Here is a 6000-nt window from a genome sequence, read left to right as displayed (position 1 = left end):
AGAATCACTTGAAACTGGGAGAGGAAGGCTGCAGTGAGCTGCTGAGATCACACCACTGCATGCCAGCCTGGGGGACAGAGTGAAACTCCATCTCACACACAAAAAATACATAGTGAGGCTTGGCACTCTGTTCAGGGTCAAATGGATATTGTTAAGGTTAAACCCAGGACAGCTGATAACAGTGTCTATGCTCCTAACACTTTGCATACTGCCTCCCAGTACAGAAGGCAATAAGCTATATTGAGCATGGTTTACCTTACTGAAAACGGATTTTCAATCAACATATGGCCCTCCTCATGAAGTTCCAAGATAAAACAACAAAAAAACCAACTCACTTGATCATTAGTTGGCTAGCTAACTATGTATATAGACCTAGTAGAATATCTGAACAACAATTAAGATTTTAATGCTACAAAAGGTAAAGAATAAATAAATGTATCATTTGGCTTCAGGATTCACATTTCCGCCTTGGAAAACTACCAGCTGTAAATGTGTGGTTTATCTTTTTCTTAATGATTCGACAGAATAGTTGCATCTTATGTTGGTCAGTGCATTAATAACAGAAAACTAGCTAAAGTAGCCATAGAGTTTTAGAGATTGTGACAGGCCCCTTGTCAACACCTAGCATAGGGACTCATATATAATGGGTTCTCCTTTAATACATAAGTATATGAATTTATAAGTGAATTAATTTTATGAAGCATCTAATATATTCCAACTATTGTATAAGCACTGATACAAAAATGAATGAGACATGGTTTCTGGTAAAACAGACATGTACATGGTTAACTGAGATAGAATGTGAAGTATAGAAAGTCATCTTTAAAAAATAAGTGTGTTAGTACAGTCACATAGGAAAGCAGATTTGGAACATCTGGGGTTTGTAGTGGATGGTAGTGGTAGAAGAAAATCTAAACAATTTTTGAAAAGGCCTAACAATTTCTCATAAAGGCCATAAAATAATCTTTCATTTATTCATTCATAACATTCAGCAAATTTAGTGAATGAATGTCATGAACCAACTATTACTTTTAGTTATTTTTTTTCCCTACCAATTTCAGTGCACTTTAAATGGGAATAAGCATGACACTGACACCAAATGAATCATTACTGGTTGGTTGATTTATGTGATATAATGAGAGTCACGGAATGGACAAAGCCTGCAATCATAGCTTGTACACTCTGTGCAGACTTTGATCCTAACCTCAGCCAAAGATTGTTCTCCATTCTTTTGTTCAGTGCTTACTGACCTATGGACATTATAATTTTTACAGTGACTTATTATTAAAGAGTCCACCAATACTTCAGGCAAGCAGGAGTGCTGAAGAGTTATCTATCCATCTTCTACTCACCTAGCCTACAGACAGTGCATCATAAAAAAGCATAGAATCTTCCATTTGTTCTACTCAGGGTTCATACCTAAACCATGTATGTGCTTCATGGACAATTTTTTTCAGAAAGAGTCCTGATTATATTCAAAATTTGACCTAATATATTGTCTTTAGTGTCATGCCACAATATGAGTAATTCCACTGTATTATACCCAGAGAAACTCTCTTTTCCCGCTTAGAAATGGTTTTGTTCTGACTTTTTATTGGTCTGATTTACCATGAGATATTATTTCCTTATCAGACACTTTAGTAATTAAGATATGTTCCTTATGACAATGCTTTTTTGGAATTATCAATTGTTTTTAAATGCACAATTTAATGAAGTAATTCACAGAGTAGAGTCAACATCCAAAAAAAAAAAAAAATCACCCAAGGCAATAGACAATGCCTTTCGAAAGGACACCATGGGGTATTAGATCCCCAGATTCATAGCTTTCTTATATTCTTATGAAGAAAGTGAAGCAAAGCCAGTACCCAGCTGTTTTTTTTTGTTTTTTTTTGTTTTGTTTTTTGTTGTTTTTTTTTACTGACATGATTCCAAGAAATTCTGAAGAAAAAGAAAGTTAAATTGTACCATACAAAATGATGGTAAGATGGGGTGGAGACTGATATTTCATCCTTTTGCATCTTGCCAATTCACTCGCCTACTGCACATAGACATATAAATCATCTAGTTCCTTCATTTCCCTTTCTAGTTCATCAGCAGGCTGCATCTTCATTTGAAAAGCACTTTGTAGTTCTCAAAGGATAATTCAACAAGTGCAGGATGATGTTTCATTCCAACAATAACAACAAAATTGAATTTTTGGATGGCCTTTAGCATTCCACAAAACAGCCTCTAAGGAGCCCCTGTAATTATGGTATCTAAGTCTAAAGAGGAAACCGGGCCGGGCGCGGTGGCTCAAGCCTGTAATCCCAGCACTTTGGGAGGCCGAGACGGGTGGATCACAAGGTCAGGAGATCGAGACCATCCTGGCCTACACGGTGAAACCCCGTCTCTATTAAAAAAATACAAAAAACTAGCCGGGCGAGATGGCGGGCGCCTTTAGTCCCAGCTACTCGGGAGGCTGAGGCAGGAGAATGGCGTAAACCCGGCAGGTGGAGCTTGCAGTGAGCCGAGATCTCGCCACTTCACTTCAGCCTGGGCGACAGAGCGAGACTCTGTCTCAAAAAATAAATAAATAAATAAATAAAAAATAAAGAGGAAACAGAAGAAATTCAAATCAAGAATTTAGAAGTGAAACATGTTTGCTAGGCTTTCTCTCTCCTGACTTAGAACGTTGTTTCCAAAAGGTTTAGTATTTTGCAGTCATGTGATACGCAGTCATTCAAAAAACACAGGGCTAGAAGACTGGGTAGATTTAAACAAGAATAACATAAATAGTCTCACGAAACCAACAGTCTGGTATATGTGTAAACAGGGAGGAAATTTTTTGAGTTCTTAGTATATAGCTGTGGCTTTGGCCTATGTTTGCACACATCTTATTCAATCTTTACAACAACCCCATAATATAGCTTATGTTACCGTCTTTTCAGAGAATAGGTTTTCATCTGGTTCATCAAATTTGCTACTGATGCAGATGTAAGCCAACCTCATTACCACTGACCTGGTCAAAGCCCCCATCACCTGTGGCCTTGTCCATTCAAATAGCTTCCAAATTGGTCTCCATATTTATTTTTGCCCCTTTCCAACCTGTTCTGCACTAAAAAGCCAGGGTAAGCCTTTGAAAACGTAAATAAGACCCTACTACTTCCCTGCATGAAATGCTTCATTGGTTTCTCTCTTCATTTAGGCCAAATTTCTAACTCATCAATGGCTTACAGTGTAGCACTGCATGACAGGGTCCTTACCTATCTCCAACCTCATCTCTTCTTTACCCCCCCACCCCACCTTCCCACTCAACACATACACTTTTGCTCCTTGAGCCGTACTCATGCTGGGCTCCTTTCAGTTCTTCACAAAAACTGAACTCATTCCAGTCACTCTAACCTCAGGACCTTTGTACAGATGTTTTTCCTTTGAACTCTCCCCGAACTCTACCCAACCCAGCCTGTCATATTCAATATTCTGTAGTGCTTGGTCTCAAGTGTCCCTCCTTAGGCTTTTTCTGATCATCCTATCTCAATTAGAGCCCTTTCAGTATGCTTCCATATACCAAAACCAAAAAATCATAACATGATTTTCATGGTATGTTTCACAATTTAAAAAATATATTTGCATGATTAAGTCTACTAGACTATAAACTTCTGATAGTAAAGTCCTGGTTGCTTGGCAACGCTGTTACATCCAAGGTACCTAGCAGTACTTTGCCCATGGTAGACACTCAGGATTTTACTGTTTACCTAATGAATTCACTAATTTAAAGGGTTCTTTAAATTAGCTGCCACACTGGAAAAGCCTCAGAGCCTCAATAACAAATAGCATCATCATAGTCAGTGTTAACCAAACCTTTATATTTCTAATGTTGTACTTAGTTACACATGTTTCTCCCGACTCTTAGGAGAACCCAATGAGGAATGCATTATAATTCATTTTCATTGATGAAACAGATTCATAATGTTTAATTATCTAATCTTACCTAATTATTAAGTAGTTGAAATGGATTCAATATAAGTACGTTTTGCTTTTAAATCAGGACTTTTCCATGTCCAGTGATTGGTGGCTTTGTGATATTCGACTATGTCGGTTCTTCTCCTTTGGTTCTGCTTATCTTTCTCAGTATGTTCTGGGAGGCTGATCTCTATGGGTTATATTCCCAGGTTCCTTTGATTATCTTTCTCCTGTTGTCCCATCGGGTTCAGCCCATAAGAAGCACTTACAGGTCATAGGATCAGAGGAAGACATGTCAAAGCATTTATTCCCACCCCTGCTGCTTCTCTTGCTGAAAGGGACCAGGACAGCAGGGACCAGGGCTGCAAAACAACTCCCGAACTAACTTAGGCAAACAATTTCAGGAATCTAGAAAGCAGAACAGACCGGGTGAGCAGACCGGGGAAACAAGCCCTACCCCTACCCTACCCCTACCCTGCAAGCCCCTGATAAACGTCATCAGTGTTTCAAAATGTAACTGAAATACCAGAAATGGCGGGAACCGATCATAATCAGCCAAATCACCTTGTTCAAATGTCAGCCAATCCTAAGTCTGATGTGTACAAAATCCCCTATGACTCTGTACCTGTTTACCCCTGACTATAAAAATGCTGTCTGGAGCCCAGTTAAGGAACTTTCCCGCTCGTCTCATGACTAGTGAGGAAGTTCCAGGTTCCAACCTGTAATAAAGATCCTTGCCGCTTGGCTTTGACTCCGGACTCTGGTGTCTTCTCTGGGGAATAAGCGGTCTGGGCATACCATTGCCAGTTTTTATTGGGTGGCTTTCTTCTATGGCTACAGAGATCACTGGTAATATATTTTCTTCCCTCTGCCCCTTCATGATTGTTTTACTCATGGTTCTCCAGAAAGACAGAAGTGATAGGAGGTACATATATACATACATAGTATATATACTATAAATATATATAGTCTATGTCAACAATGAAAATGGATAGCATATTCCTCATTAGGTTCTTCTAAGAGTTAGAAGAAACATGTAAGCACAGTATCAGAAATATAGAGGTTTGATTAACGTGGGCTAGGATGATACTTGTTACTGAGACTCGAGGTTTTTCTAGCGCTTGCAGCTAATTTAAAAAGACCTTCAAATTAGTGTATTTTTAAAATATTTTTAATACTCAATTCCTTCATTGTATTTGAAAGTGATTAACACCTATTTGTATTTGAAAGTGATTAGAACAATCACAATAGATACTTTTGGGAGCCTCACCTGTTATGTAAAACCAAGGACTTTTCAAACAACCTGGAAGGTTTTAACAAATAACCCAGTAGGTTTGCCTCCCAAGGAGCCTAATATTCAACTGTATCACAGAAAGAAGTGCAGTGGTTATGTAAACTGTCATAACCACTAATTAACACATGGCGTTACTTTGCTTACTTTTAGCAGATGATTTAACTACCGTTGTTCCTCCTGGAGATAATGATACTAACTCCCCACCTTCATAAGTTGCTTAACTACCCTTCTATTCTACCTCTAAAAATACATCAAAAACAGAAGTGGTTTAGAAAGTAAATTACATATGAGAGTTTCTAGGATTCTGAGGTTTTATAATTGCAGAGACATGGAGTTCCTTTTGTTCTGCATGAGTATACAGGAGAGGCAGTATGTGTGAGATATTAATAAATTAGTATATTAGGTAAACAAATACTGACTGTCTACCACAGGCAAAGCACTGCTAGATACCTGAGGGTGGGGAGTGTGTATATACATATGAGAGGAGGGGCTAGGGAGGGAGGGGGAGAAAGAGAGCGAGAGAGAGATGTGAGAGGGATTTATTAGTAAAACTGGCTCACATGATTATGGAGGTTGAGATGTTCCAAAAAGGGTCGTCTGAACTGGAGACTCTGGAAAGCTGACGATGTGGCACAGTTCAAGTTCCAAGGCCTTACAAATAAATAAGCTGATGGCATAACTCTCATTTCAAGGCTGAAAGCCTGAGAACCTGGGGTGGTCGGGGTTGCGGGGGACAGGCTCTGGTGCAAATCCCAGAGTCCAAA

This window comes from Colobus angolensis, unplaced genomic scaffold (genome assembly GCF_000951035.1).
Source record: "Colobus angolensis palliatus isolate OR3802 unplaced genomic scaffold, Cang.pa_1.0 Scaffold179, whole genome shotgun sequence".
Classification (NCBI taxonomy): domain Eukaryota; kingdom Metazoa; phylum Chordata; class Mammalia; order Primates; family Cercopithecidae; genus Colobus; species Colobus angolensis.
This window is presented reverse-complemented; position numbering follows the sequence as displayed.